The sequence below is a fragment of the Vulpes lagopus genome, chromosome 24, assembly GCF_018345385.1.
Source record: "Vulpes lagopus strain Blue_001 chromosome 24, ASM1834538v1, whole genome shotgun sequence".
Classification (NCBI taxonomy): domain Eukaryota; kingdom Metazoa; phylum Chordata; class Mammalia; order Carnivora; family Canidae; genus Vulpes; species Vulpes lagopus.
This window is the reverse complement of record NC_054847.1, coordinates 18,676,955-18,693,349: the sequence shown is the minus strand read 5'-3', so window position 1 is coordinate 18,693,349 and position 16,395 is coordinate 18,676,955.

Below are 16,395 nucleotides of genomic sequence, written 5' to 3'. Positions count from 1 at the left end.
CGCACTTGAAGGGGGCATGCAGGGCCCACTCCCAACAACACCCTGGTTTTGCCCATGAGACATTAGGACCAGAAGCCTCTCTAAACACAGTCACCCAGCAGAGCCCGATCCAGAACTCCTCACACCTAACTCCCACCCCAGGGTTCCTTGACCGTTCCTGCAGGGCTCTCCAACTCTGGGATGACTGAATCTCCTTCCTCTCCACCAAGTACACTCCCTCCGGGTTGCTGACATCTCAAGATGCAATATAAACCTTCCAGTTGCCTTTGCTTACTCACAGCCTATGGATGGCATCTGACCTTGGAAGCTAGAACTAGAGACTAGGAAGTCCCAGGTTTGAGGGAGAAATTTTTCCCTGAGGCATATTTGTTATCAAAGTCCCAGCAATTCCACTTACCTCTTTCAGTAGGTTTCACTGCTCCATTAATTTCAGTGACTGCAACCCTAGAAAGGTCTAAATGCAACCCCAGACTCTACTCCTAACAGCCTTTAAGAACAGTAACCGTCAGAAGACAAGGTTCTGAACACAGTTGGCCTCCACCACATGTGAGGGACAAGTTCACAAGTAGCCCAACCCACAACCCAAACACCACTGCACACCTGCCAGCCTCTAAATTCACATACCAAGTCCATACAGGTGTTTGGGGTCCCACTGCTCACGTTCATATCTGCGCACTGGCCTCAAATACATAAACACATCCAGCACACTCTAGAAACGCAAACCCCCTATGCACGCGTACACACCATATTCAGCATACATGTGTGCTCACACATGAACATTATATGTGTGCATGTGTCTGCTTCTGGCAGAAGGTGAACCTGCTTCTGGCCCACTGTCCCCATCTTGGGCCCATTGGAACTGGAACAACTTCTTTTACTTCTCCTGAGATCTGCAACCCAGGTCTGAAACAACGGTGGTCTAGCTTAAACCTCTAAAGAATCAAACTCTGATATCTCACACCTGGTCAGACCAGCCCAGCATCAGCAGACCCTCTTCTCCTGCTGTCCCACCTTGCTCACGGAGTTGAGTGTGGATGGGGTGGGGGTGGGTGTGCATTTTACCAGGCAGGGCAATCCCAGAGATCATCAGACCCTAAAACCATGCCCACTGGAGCCAGATGCTCAGTCAGCCTGGAATTCTGCATCTACAGAGTGGCCCTGAGTGACTTCATCAAGGATGACACAGTCTTACATTCTGGTAAGAATTCAAAGGTTAGAAATCTGTGCACCCAGATAGGGGGGCATGTCTTGAACTGATTTCAGACCCAGTGGTGGTGTTGTCATTGTTTTCAGAGACCAGCCCAGCACCCTGACTCCCTCTTGGCATGTTCCTAGGACAGTAGGACAGCCATCGACAGCCGCCAAGGGCAGCGACACAGAATCTCTCTGGGCTCCTTGGCTGCCCTCCAAAACCAGTGGCCAGGCAAGGGGGCCCAAAAGATAGCCCCTGCACATCCTTGCCTTGATCCCATCCTGATTTCCCACCACCAAGGTCTGGTGCATGGTGCTGCATATACCTAAGGTCTCCAAGAACATAATCAACTGAAGCTTGGCCACTTCTTTCCCATTGCTTTCACATGGTTTTGTTCTGTGAGTCCAGACAAGGGGGAGAGTGGAGGCGGAAAAGTGATCCTGGATGCCCACGGAGCACATTCATTTGCAATGACGCCTCTGCTGCTCACTCCTACACCCATCCACAGAAGCAAACAGAGCCTGGAGCCCGAGTACTATCAAACAGCCATGGGCATTTCACACGCACAGGTGATTCACCCACCCCACCGCCTGCACAGTCATCTTAATAGCCCATGACTTCATTATAATTGACACCCATCCATGGTTATAAAATAGACTTGGGAAAAGTGGTTCAACCCCACTCTCTTTTCTTGTTTCTGCCTCCAAGGAGGAAGAGGCATCTGTGCAAGTGAGCAGCAGTGGGTCGGGTGAGCAGTTACCATCACCAGGACAAGTGGATCACATCTCCAGAAGGTCTTGACCTCTAAGTAAGATGTGGGGACCCAGAAGAGACTCAGAACTGGTCACAAATGATGGATTAATGCTTCGCTCGGCAATTAGAAATCACACTTTATTATCTGAGCTCAGAAATGATGGCAATATTTTATTTGTATTGATTGTACAGAATTATACATGCAGCTCTGCATTTTTGACATAAGGATAAACTTTAATTGCCTGCCTGTCCTCTGCCTTATTACAAAAGAATTTGAAGTGGCTGTAAGCTCTATATGGTACAAAAGAATATTTTTAAAAAGAGTGATGAAACAACTCAAATGTCCATCAACTGATAAACACTAAAAAATTGGTATATCTACTAAAATGGAATATTATTCAGCCATGAAAAGGAGTGAAGCACCGATACACACTACAACGTGAATGCACTCTTCTGTAGTGTAGTGGTTATCAGATTCGCCTGACATGAATGAACCTTAAAAGCATTGTGCTCAGTGCCAGGAAACCATAAAGGGCCGCATATTGTGTAATTCCATTTATTGGAAGTTTCCAGAGTAAGAAAAGCCATGCAGACAGATGGCAGATTAGTGGTTGCCAGGGCTTGTGAGGAAGGGGCCAGGGGAAATGACTACTTAATATATAAATACTACTTAATATATAAAGAGTTTCTCTTCAGGGTGATGAAAATGTTCTGGAATTAGACAGTAGTGATGGTTGCATAACAGGGTGAGTGTAAAAAAAAAGCCACTGAGTTGAACATTTTAAGATGGCAAATTTTGGGGCGCCTGGGTGGCTCAGTCAGTGAAGGAGCCGACTCTTAATTTTGACTCACGTGTGGTCTCAGGATAGTGGGATCCAGCCCCACATCAGGCTCTGCACTCCACAGGGAGTCTGCTCCAGAGTCTCTCTCTGCCTCTCCCTCTGCTCTTCCCTACTCTCTAAAAATAAGCAAACAAATATTTTTTTAAAATGGCAAATTTTGTGTTACGTGAATTTTACCTCAAAAAAAATTTTTTTAATAGTAATGAAGCATGGGAAAAAACAAAAGCAAAGAGATTAATATGGAGCCTGGGAGTTAGGTAGTAACTGTTACACATGCAAACCATAGATGCTAGGGGGTGGGTTGCTAATTTAGCTATAATTCCCAGAAGAGACATCAGACCAAGAAACCCAGTCAATCAATTAAGTGAATCCCATATCCCACAGGATAGGAGCAAACCAGTCAGTGAAGAGAAGCACAGGTCTCCCAGCCCTGGGACACAAGAACACCGCTCCCTGGATCTCCAGAGGGGAAGAGCTCTGTGGTATGGCAGCCTGGGTCCTGCCCAACAGCCCGTCAGCATATACAACCAGGAGTCTCATGCAATTTCTGCTAACATCTCTCAGTGCAAGCTCACGGCTAATGCCAAAGTACCTTCCAACAGAGACACGCCGTTCTAAATATCCATGTGCTGAAACTTGGGTCCTTTGGACTATCCTTAGGACCAATGTTACTCAAAGAATCTTTTTACCTTTCTCTTCCCTTTATTTTTAAATACATGTCTCTATTGTGTATACCTTTAGATCACTTTGAATCCTGCATTAGTAGCACTTGGAGTATTTATTAAAATGCAGATTCTAGGGGTGCCTTGGTGGCTCAGTTAGTTAAGCGTCTGCCGTCAGCTCAGGTCATGATCTCAGGGTCCTGGGATTGAGCCCCTCATCAGGTTCCCTGCTCAGTGGGGAGTCTGCTTCTCCCTCTCCCTCTCCCTGCTCATGCTGCTTTCTCTCTCATTCTCTCTCAAATAATTTTTTTAATGCAGATTCTAGGACTTTATGCTAAATTAATGTAGATTCAAAGTCTGTGTGGATAGGAACCATGATTATGCGGTTTCATAAACTCCCAGATGATTTTTATGGACAATGAAGCCTGAAAGCCTCCATTTCAGTTCCTGAGGGCCCTAAAGAAAGCCACACTATACAGGTGGCCAGAAGGAGCCATGGTGTGTCTTTTTCCTCCTTACCCCAACTCCTACCTCTAGCCATCTAAAGTCTCTAATTCCTGCATAGAGATGAGGCCACTTACATGAAAAGCAGTCAAACAAGAGTCTCTAGCAACTCCCCACTGAGAGACAGGAGGATGTTGATAAGATCATTAACATCTTAGAGATGAGTTCTCCAGAGAAGACCTCACTGAGCAAAAAAGTGCCTGTCTCCTTATTCCCAGTCTAGGCCCCTCTACTCACAGGAGCAGCTAATTCTTAATGCAAGGTGCCAACACTCTCTTCCCATCTCTGAGCTAAGTCTAAACCCATGTGTACAATTGTGCTGGACAGCTCCAGCCAGAGGCCCCCAGGGCACCTCAAACCCAACAGACCCCAAACTGGGCCTATATCCCTCCACTGTCTTTGAGAGTAGAATGAATCTCCAGACCCCTGTATTCCTTCTGTTCCCTCATTTAGTCTCTCCCAGTGTTTCTTAAATGCCGAGAGGTAAAAGCTTATATTACACAAAACCAGGTAAACAGTTCATTGGAGATTTAAGGGACCTATTAAGGGTAATTTTTTCTTAGTTGATTTTTGCTACCATTGAACTTCAGAAACTAAAACACAGGTGATAACTCCGCTGTGCTTATTTCTGTTCGTAGCACTTATCACTTGTGAATGACTTTTCCTCACTGGCTAAATTCTGAATCCAAAGCAAGGGCTCCCCACCGCGGCCTTGAAATAATTTGTTTCTTTTTTCTTAAGATTTTATTTATCTATTTTTATTTCAGAGAGAGGGTGTGTGTGTGTGTGTGAGTGGGAGGAGGAGGGGCAGAGGAAGAGAGAGAATCTCAAGCAGACTCTGTACTGAACATAGAATCCAACGTGGAGCTCGATCTCATGACACTGAGATCATGACATGAGCCAAAACAAAGAGTCAGATGCTGAACAACTAAGCCACCCATGCACCCCAGAAATAACTGGTTTCTGTTCTTTGCCCTTTTAATTGAGTGTATCTTTTTCTTGTTGATTTCTAAGTATTTTTTACATATTATAGATATTGATCTGGTAATTGGCATGTATAGTGCTATTTTCTTCTACTCTGTTTATTAATTTTAATGTTGTTTGTACCATCTTCCTCTATATCAGAGTTTTGTTCTGTTATTGTTGCTAATGTCATCAAACCTGTCCATCTTTTCATTCTTACATCCCCAGTATCTGTAATAGTACCTGGCACATAGATAGTTCTCAATAGACGCCTATGGATTGGACAAAACAAATAAGCAAATCTATGCTGATGGGAGACTTCTAAATATCATTAAGGAAATTCTTGTTTGAGGATAGAAGTGTCAGGGGAGGAGGGCTTTGCTAGTACAACACCTAAACGTTGCTTTGAGATTTTTTTTTTATCCTGACCTCATGGGCATCTAGTACTTATTTTCTCTTTTCACACAGTCTTAGTTTGTAAGAAAGGTGAAGACTAGAAGAATGTCCACTGTCTGACACAACTCCAGTATCTTCTCCTTGTACCACTTGCCCATGGCTCCCCCATTGTAGAGAGCAAAGTGGAGCCTCTCGTGTCAAGCTGGAGCCTGTGTCAAGGAGGGGCTTGTGTCAAGCTATGACGCAAGCAGTTAAGGTATTGCAGCTAGGAGATAATGCCAGGACCAATGTGAGCTGACACCCCAGAACTGATAACGAGCAGAACCAGAGGAGGTGTGCAGAGACCCCAAAATTGATTATATCCCTTTAAAAAGGGAAGGATTTTGGCAGCAAACTGTCCAACTCTTCAGACGTGACCCCTCTACGTTGACCACTTAAAAAAGGCAACTGCCACCAAAGGCTTTGCCGGATTGATCCCTGAACAGAACTGAGATCCTTCACTGCTTGAACATAAGAAGCAGTAAGTGCCGAGAGCTGACCTGGGCCAGACCGAGGCCTTATCTCAACTGCGTGCCTGTAGACTGACTTCGCATTTGGTTGGTTAACTTCCTGCAACCCTCTGGTATCTTGTTTGTTGTGTGGTTTGTCTTCTGTCCTGTTTTGTGTGCTGTGTAAGGAGCCAAGTTTAATCACACGGTGAATCGTCATTGAGTTTGGAATCCTGAACCTGCTTTATAACTGTGATTTAACTTTGCTTTATGATTGAATAAAGCTGACATTGTAGAAAGACACAGCTCATGTGTGTGCCTTTATAGGGTGCTCATGACACCCATCATCTAAAGAGAACAAATGAAATTGCTCAAGTTGGGTGGAAGAGGCTGAGTATCCTCTCTGCCTCCCAGTATCTTAGAAATCTAAAGAATTTTAGTTGGTACACATCGACAACACATGCTGTGACCTAAATCTTAATTTTACCAGCGATATTTTTCTTTCTTTCATTTTTCTTTCACTCCATCTGGACAGTCTTGTCCTCTAACCTGACAGAAGCTTCCTGAGGGAAACAAAAGCTACAACCTTCATACACGCACAGCATGCTTAGCTTCCAAGAACTGCTCCAGGAGGAGTATCGTGCTAAGAATTGTGCAGACACATTTTCAAACACTGCCTCTGTCACTCACTAGCGACTGAATCCTCAAGTGACCCAACTGTACCGTGCCTCAGTTTCTTCATCTGTAGAACACTATTTTATGGAGTTATATTGAGAAGATTGACTGAGTCAAATATATCTAGCCCTGGACAGTCCTGGCAAAGAAGAAACACTCAAAACTTTTAGATATTCCAAATACATACTACTGTCTTGAGTTTTACCTGAAGGGAAAATTTTTGGTGGTCATTATGAAGGATGCTGTAAATTAAGGTCTTCTGTTCTAAGGAGAAGTATTGACAGCTGAATACATACCTACATCCACAAGGCTAATTTGGCCATTATTCTTCTTACTTGAAGAAACTGTTATCATTGATCCTATTTCCTGGGAATGATTTCAGCCAAACCGGAACCTAAAAAAATGGTGTAAGATTTAACCTAGCCTAAACCAAGAAGGCTGGCCAGACCTAGGGCCACCTGGAAGTGAGGGATGAGCCTCCTGGTTCAGTTAACAGCTGCACTGCACTCAGTACAAGTTACCGTCCGCTGATATATAATCAAATGCTAGAACATCCCAGATGTTCCTGGCCACAAGCCTGGACAGGGTTCCTGCTAAACCTCTGTGGTTATTTCAGCCAATCCAAACTCCTTCTAGCTTTCCCTTGGGATCCCTACCCCCAAGGTTGTGGGTGGAGAGAATCCCAGCCAGATTTTACCAAAGCATTTTTCTCCCCTGGGTCAAAAGAGGGTTTTCTCTCAGGTTTTTATCCATTTTTCATTTCAAAGTTGATATTCAACTTAACACAGTGAAACCTTACTCCCCAGAGGAATAGAAAAATAAGCCACCCAAATCCTATTGAACAGGGTAAATATTGGAATAAGATAAACATCTGAGCTGCCTTAAAAAGACCATTGTATTCCAGCAAACTGCCATTTCCTTACCTGGAGGAAGGCTCTGAATTCAGAAAGTCTGAAGCTCTGATGAAAGGGTGCAGCTGTGGTAAGGGAAGGCTATTACTATAGTCACCATTTATCCAGCCCTGTTATGTGCCAAGTTCCAATCAAAGACTACATCCACTAGCTCATCATTTTAAAAACCGTTCAGGGTTGATCTCTCTATCCCCATTTCCCAAAGTCCTCACCCTTGACCCTTTTTCACCAAGGCTATGTGGCCATCTCCCTCCCATACCCCATTTTAGATGAATGAGCTAGGTCAGAGGAGCCAAAATACTATCTTGGTTCCATCCTTCTGGACTTGCAACATGGGTTTAGGCAAATAGTACTTCCTTTAGCATCATTCTCTCCATCTCTGTCTTTGAGTTTTCTCTCTTTTTTTTTTTTTTTATGATAGTCACAGAGAGAGAGAGAGGCAGAGACACAGGCAGAGGGAGAAGCAGGCTCCATGCACTGGGAGCCCGACGTGGGATTCGATCCCGGGTCTCCAGAATCACGCCCTGGGCCAAAGGCAGGCACTAAACCGCTGCGCCACCCGGGGATCCCTGTCTTTGAGTTTTCCACCTTCTTCCTAGGACACTGTGTAGATCAACAGTAAAACTAGAGGCTGCTCTCTACTGACTAACCTACCACCAGTTCCATGCACTGTATATGTCTTATATAATTTAATTCTATAAATTCAATACCATTTTTTATTAAGTAGGCTCTACGTCCAATATGGAGCCCAGCATGGGGACTTGAACTTACAACCCTGTGATCAAGACCTGAGCTGAGATCAAAAGTTGGATGTTTAAACAACTGAGCCACCTAGGTGCCCCTTGATACTATTAACTGTGTTTTACAGAGGCAGGGAAGGTTCACGAACTTGTTTAACCTACTGACTCAGAATCCTGTGTTCTTGACCAAAACATAAGCCAGGCAACAGTTAGAAAAAATAGAAAAACAGCCTTGACTTCTTTAAGCCAAAGTCTGCATTCATGAAACTTCAGGCTGACACTTTGCCAAAGGACTTCCTCTGCGGGTGCTGAATAGTCTTTGCTCCAGACTGAGGGAAGCACTGTGAACATCTCAATATGTTTTAAAAAGCCATCGATATCAGAAAGTCACTGAAAGTTCTAGAAGTAGAGAAGTCTTCTAATTGATTTGATTCAGGATAATATGAAGGTGCTTCAATGAAATGCCTGGGTGATTGTAAGCCCTAGTACAGAGCCTAACTGAAGGCCCACTGGGATGTGGGCCTTAAGAGTTTTCTCTCTTAAACATGAACTAAAGGACAGCCCAAGGATGTTGCATTAGGGGGGTCACAGGTTGGTTTTTCTGTCTGGGGGATTGGGGTGGCGGGTTTTGTTTGTTCTGGTTTTTAAGTTTCTCTGAAGCTTGCGTTTCTAGATGGCTATCTCCTGAGCAGTGGAGCAAATGGACAAACACATTAGAGCAAAAACAAACATTTACATAGGCAGAGAAGTTCTTTCTCCCAAGTCCTAATTCACCGGACTGTATCCATTTAGGGATTAAAACAAGCTGGCTTTTTTTTTTCCTCCTGAGGAGAGTAGATTCTTTCCAGAATTCCCATACATTAGAAAGCAGGAGCAAACTTTGATGACAGGATTCTTTCTTCTCTTTCCACAAATGAAAACCCAATTCAGATGAGCAATGAACATTGTAACTGTTCACAGCCCCATCATTCTCCAGCAAATGAATCCCAACAACTAGCCTCTGATTTTCCGTTAGACTATGTCCTTGAATTCCATAAAGCTGTATGGGAGCCAACTACATATATATGTGTGTGTGTGTGTGTGTGTGTGTGTGTGTGTGTGTGTATGTGTACATACATATACATATATACATATATATATAATTTTTGTTTTAATATATATAATTTTGTAAAAATTAATCTAGCTGGGCTCTAGCCAATCACTACCCTGGGAGACTAATTATTTCTTCTTCTCCTAAATCCAAACAGCCCATGTAGATCTAAAATTATGGAAAGTTTAGGCTAAAATGCCCCTTAGGGATCATCTAGCCCAGTATTTTCAAACTGAACCATTAGGAGGTCAGGAAGTCAATATAAAGGGTTATGATCGGCATTTTTTAAAAATAGAAATCACAGAGAATTTCACATAGTAAGGGCAATTATTGCTTCATAAAACTATTGTCCCAGTTATGAATGTAGTTCTGAGGGTCAGATGTAAAACTGTGGACATTTCTTACTGTGGTTCCTGGCCTAAAAAGTTTGAAAACTGTTGAGCAATCTTCTGGTTTTACATATAGAGAAAGTGAGGCCTCAGGAGGAACAATGACTTACCCAGGGTTCTGTTGCAGACTGGGGTGGAATCCAGTCCATCTCTGCTCTCTTCCTAACATGCTGACTCCCTCTGGCTCCCTTCCACTCGTTAACACACAAATCAGCATACATTAAGTCCTGCCTGGCATAGTGTGTGTCAACACAGAGTTTCATTCAAGGCAGCAGCCCCCTTGAATACCTAATGACACCCAAGGTTTTGTCACCCCACAGCATTGAACACAGTGCCAAGCTCCCAGCAGGTATTGAATATTCACTTGGTAAATCACTAAGGTGGGCAGAGGATGGCTCAGGAAAGGAAAAAAAAAAGAAAAAGGTAAGAAAATGCTCAAGAGGGACACCTGGGTTGCTCAGTGGTTGAGTGTCCACCTTTGGCTTGGGTCATATTCCCAGGATCCTGGGATTGAGTCCCGCATCAGACTCCCCACAGAGAGACTGCTTCTCCCTCTGCCTATATCTGGCCTCTCTCTATGTGTCTCTCATGAATAACTAAATAAAATCTTTTAATAAAGAAAAGAAAAGAAAATGCCCAAGAAAGGAGAAGAGCTCCATGGGAAGTGCCACCATTTTTGTGAGGTCTTCAACACTATTGACAATGATTCCAACAATAACCATCTACCAGCTCATGCCCTCCCAGGTACTGGGCTGAGCTTTAAGGATAACAGACCTCATTCAATCCTCACAAAAAGCCAGTAGGGTGCGATTATCAAGGATCTACAGAGGTTTAGGAACTTGGCCAAGGTCATTCAGGTAGCCAAGATTCAACTCCAAACAACTGGGCTTTAGACTCCATGCTCTTAACCATCCCCTTCTAGTCCTCTGAGAAATAGCATACAAAGTCCTCACAGAATGTCAACTATTCCACCAATGATTAGGTGTCTAATCAATTTGCTGCAAGGTTGAATGTGTGGATAAAGGAAGAAGGATCCACTCTAGCTTGCTGAGAGGCCAAAGGCTGGAGCAGGGAACTGCTAGAGCAGAACAGAGCAGGTCTAGCCTGAACAAACAAGCTAGTGCAGGATAAGCATTTCTCAAAAGAGGGCATAGATGCCCCTGGAATGCAGATTGTAGGAGACCTTCCCACTTCTTCTTCCACTCTCCTGCTGTTGCCTATCCTGGCTACCATTGCTGACAGAACCAAAAGAAGCAACCACATTCTCAGTCTGAGGGCCTGGAATACAGGATTGTAACCCAGTGAAGAAGTGTGATAGGTCTATTCCCAACACCAACACTTCTCCAAAATTCCTGTTTAAAAAAAAAAAAAATTAACGTGAGTTTGAGCTGTGGAAGAAAAGATTAACTTAGCTTTTCATCAGTTTGGACTCCAGGGGCTGTCAAAGGCAGAGTGTCAAGTTAAAACATACAGCTAAATAAAGGAGAAAAAGAAAAGAAAAGCCCGTCTCTCGTAGAGAGCCTTTTCTTTCTATTCTTCACTGTCAAGGAGGCAAATCTGGTTTGGTTATTCTTTTCTTTACTCCCCTTAAGAAATTCTCAATATGATTGGCAAGAAGTCAGGAATAACAAGATAGAGTGGTGATGTAAATGCCTGTGGAAACAGTGGGTTCTTTGTGTTGACCTTGTCTAAGAAGTCACAAAATGGGAAGAAAAGCTGGGATTTGGGCTTTGATGCAGAGCCCTTGCATGTAAAATTTACAGTATCCTTCCTATCGGAAATGCTTAAATACTTTCCCTACAGGTATTTACAATCTGTCTCAACATTTGGCTGACTTCTGGCTATTTTCTCCTTTCATTCACATTAACTACTTAAAGGAAAACCCCAGGGCAGCATTAGAGTAGCACGTTGAGTTAAAACAAAGGATAAATCACCAAAGAAACATTGGAGGGTCTGGAATGAAATCATCATCTAAGAAAAAAAAATTATTCTTCACAAATACAGAACAATGGGAAGACATTGACAAGGATCTAGAAAGCCGAGAAGACTAGTCCAGACAAAACTCCATTTGAAACCACAATACTCCTCTCTTTAAAACTTCCAAAGCGCTGACATTCCATTGTTCTATCCCATTTCCAATTTAGAGTCTCTTTAATAATCATAATAGACACAATCCTTCCTGCATTTAACTTAATCTTTCTAACTGCAGTTTAATCTGAATTGTCTGCTGTCTCATGCTCAATAGAAAGAGAAACACTATGTATTTACATTTTATGATATCCCAAGCTTCTGGGATCTTTGTCTGGAAATAGCCTCAAGACTCCTGTTTTATCTTAGGATTTATACCCTATACTAATATTACCCATGTTTGTTTTCGTATGAAGTACTATTTGAACAGTCATCAAGTTAAATGGATCCACTAGGAAAATAACACCATGTTTATCCAATTGCTGGAAATATCCCCAGCTCATTGGCCTGTATTTCCATTAATAAGTCCAGCACTGGATAAAGTCTCCATCGTTTACAATGTTTTTGGCGGCAAGTAACACCACATCCAATTTAAAGTATCCTAAACTGATGAAAATGTATTACTACACACAAAATATTCCAGAAGTGGAAGATATAGGGTTGTTTCAGTGCCAGCAAAATGTCATCAAGGGCCCAGGTTCAGGCAGCCCCGGTGGCCCAGCTGTTTAGCGCCGCCTTCAGCCCAGGGTGTGATCTTGGAGACCTGGGATTGAGTCCCACATCAGGCTCCCTCCATGGAGCCTGCTTCTCCCTCTGCCTGTGTCTCTGCCTTTCTCTCTCTCTCTCTCTCTCTGCCATTAATAAATAAATAAATAATCTTTAAGGGGGGCGCCCAGGTTCTTGGCAGATTTCCATACTGCCAATCTCAGTATGGTGATCATTTGGTTTGTCCTCTCATGTGCACAATATGGGTGTCATGGTTAAGGCATGTTAACCTTGACACCCATTCTAAATGAACACAACAACATCTGGCAGAAGAAAATGAATGCTTCCTCTCATGAGCCATGCTTAATTAAGGAAGAAAATGTTTCCCCAAAGTTCCCCCAAGAAACTTTCTCTCAAGCCCCATTGGCCATAATTGAGCCACATGTCTGCTATAGATTGAATATTTGTATACCCCCAAAACTTCGGTGTTGAAATTCTAATCCCCAAGGTGATGGTACTAAGAAGCATGGCCTTTGAGAGGTGATTGGATCAAGGCACAGCCATCATGAATGGGATTATTGGTCTTGTAAAAGTGGCCCTAGAAAGCTGACTCACCACCACCTCCCGCATCCACCACTGAAGCACACAATGAGAAGGCACTATGAGGAAGCAGGTTCTCACCAGATATCAAATCTGCCAGTGCCATGATCTTAGACTTTCCAGCCTCCAAAACTGTGAGAAGTAAATGTCTGCTGTGTATAAGCCCCCACTCTGGTATTGTTATAGTATCCAGGACAGATTAAGATAAGTGCCTAAGCCTTAACTGTAAGGAAGACTGAAAAGCGGAAAATCTGACATTTTCAAACACTTCTAAAGCAGAAGGTACGTTCTGCCAGCAAGGAAGTAGATAGAGTAGGGATCTCATAGTTCCCCCTCTGGACAGGAAACCAGAAGGATCTGCCACAAAGCCCTAATTCCCAATGGCCCAGTTCTCATGACAAGGAAGGGAGCTAGGTACAACCACTTTGAATGAACAAGTTTCTCAAGGGACCCAAGCAAGTAGCCACAGGAACTATGGTTTCCTTATTTTTATAATATTTCTTTACACTCTTTCAGTCCTTTCTGACCCCATTACTTCTGTTTCCCGGTGTCCCTTTTCTACTTGGCAGTATGATCACAAGGTGCTCCTAGGACAACTAGAGCCCCCTCTTCTGTCACTGGATCAAGGCCTACCTTCATTGATACAAACTTTGTTCCAAATCAAGGTTGCAAACCCAAATGCTTCCATATGCGAATTTCTTTTTTCTTTTTCTTTTTAAAAAAAGATTTTGTTAATTTATTCATGAGAGACACAGAGAGAGAGGCAGAGACATTGATCCCAGGACCCCGGGATCATGACCTGAACCAAAGGCAGATGCTCAACCACTGAGCCACCCAGGTGCCCCCCACATGTGTATTTCTGTACCCATATATTTTCCTACCATAGAGAAAGCAAAGGAAAGTTCAAGAATAAATAACAAATGACATTCAATGTCATTGTTGGGGATCAACAGAGAATGATGAGGAGTGTGACAAAATGACATATAGCATCCTCTTTGAATGGGGATAGTGAAGTGCTGACATATAGGAATACAGACATAGGATTTACAGATAATCCTACTTTCTTACAGAAGTCAGAAATTAAGATTATTTTTTCATAAAAATATATAAATGTTGGCTCAGTTGTTTTTTTTAAATAACATGCAAGCCAGACACAATATGGGCATGTCTGTTCAAGAGCTTGCCTTCCATTCTTCTATCAAAGCATATCCTTCTTCCTAGTGGATTTGCTAGATCTAGCAAGGCCATCTCTTCACATTATGGCTTTTCTTAACTACTGATCCTCCTCATGACCCAGTTCTCCATTCTTGAATAACTGCAGTCCATATTATTTCTAGCCATGAAGAAATTCTCAGAACTTCAACATCCTTATTGATAACACTTAGACCTCTTGACCCCATGATCCATGTTTCACAGCTTCATTTTACAATGGTATTCTGGGCTGTTTCTCTGTTGAGTGCTCAGCTGAGGCCTCTCCCTCTGACGGCATCCTTCCACTCTACCATGGCATCAGCTCTTTGCCATCGCCAAGACCTCTCTGGACTTGACTCCCTCTACCTTGTGCAGCTGTCAGCACTGCAGACCATAGGAGCACTTGATATGCCATCCTTCTGTAACTATCTGCTGGGTCTGAACATCAGGTCCCAGCCTTGGATCCACCCCCTGCACCCAGTTCTGTGTTCTGTAGTTCTGATCTTGGGCTAAGGATGTTGCTGGAGAATGCCAGGCACTATGAACTTGGTCCACTATTACTCCATTCTGTCTCATTTCCACTGAGACCTTGCTTCCTCTTACTGCTATCCCCCAGTGACTCCTCTAAACATTGGTCCCTCTCATTGAGTCTTCAGGATACCCAGAGTCCCCATTGTCAGCAGACAATGAAAATGACAATGATATGCAGTGATCTTCTTTTGAGAGCCTGCATGTTCTGGGTACTTTGCAGTATCTCATAGAGTGAGCTCTTCAAATCAGATACCATCCCCATTTAGATGTGGTAACTGATATATCACTGGAAATACACATATTGCCCAAGATCAGATGATGTGTGTCTCAGAAGGGAACACATCTATGCTATTTGACTCCAAATCCTCACCCTTTACTGCTTAACCCACTGAGCCACTTCTGCTAGTCTCCTTCTCTCCTCCCTGAATTCTCATTCTTAGCCTCCACGATTACTCCCTTCTCTTAGATCTCAGAGGAAGAGTGATTCCTCCTACCTGGGGCTAACAGCCACTCTATGGCTATCATGGCCTCCTCTGTTCTCCCTTCCCATCTTCTAATGGTTCTTGGATTTTTCAATTTCTTCCTTGTTCCTCAACACTGCCCTGAGTCCCTTCCCACTGTATATTTCCCCTCTGTCACGGCCAGGAATGGAGCTCCCTGTTCTGGAAAAGCCTTCACTTATTTCCATAGCTCTCTCTGCTGTTTCTCCTTCTTTGTCATCATCAATCTAGCTAGTTCCTAAACTAACTCAAGTTAAAGCATTAATGGATGCTGTCCCTTCTAAAGACTTTAACAGAAGCCTTTAAACATTTACCCACAGAAAGAAGAACTTCAGGAGAAGGAAAGTTTAAGGACATGATTTTTGAGCGAATGGAGCTATTGCACCTCTTGTATTATGGAGAGAGAGAGGGAGTCCCTGCCAGACCATGCACAAAGGACTCATCCCAGTATCTTCCCAACATGCCCCAAATTTTGATCCTCACAACAACCTATTTGAAATAAGTATTATGAGCCCTTCTTTACAACTTAGGAGACTAAAAGCCCAGATAGGTTAAGAAATTTGGCCAAAGTCATACAGCTGAGTAGCCATGTAGCTGGGATTTAGGCCTGGGTCACCTGATTCCACAGCCCTGATCTTTTCATAAAACAATGATTTCACTGGGAAGGTCAAGGTTGTAAGATTGCAAATGCTGAAACAGACACATAGAACACAGAGCACTATACCCCTCTCTTCAAAGTTCTACATGTGATTCCTAGCACCCCCTCCTTCCCGAACCAGCCTCAGAAAACAAACGGCTGTCATTTAAGGGTATGACTGGAGCTTGTATTCTCCCCCAGATTTCTATTTCTTCCTTCCCAAATACAAACCCTTCTGGAGGTACATAGTTCTTTAGTCATCAGAGCCAGAAAGACCCAAAAGAATGTGGCTAGCATGATTCAGTCTGAGAAAGACAGAGGCCTTATGGGTTGTGCAGACTACATAGGCCCATATGAAATGCTTGTTCTGGGGTACTATTTAAGTACATTTTTATGCGGGCCTAACTTCTTAAAATCCTATCTGCCAAAGGGCTAACAAATGATCCCATTGAGCCCATGAGATGGTTAAAATTACCAGAGCTAAGTCAGTAATCCTCTGAGGAAGCTTTTTTGTTCTGTTTTTTAATGCCCAGGTAGCAATTCAGCAGAATCTGCTTTCACGCAGCCTGAAAAACAGAAAGTCAGAAATGTTCTCAGCATCAGTACATGTGTTTTTACACTAAAAGCAGAAGCAGATCACACAGGTGTTGGAGCAGTG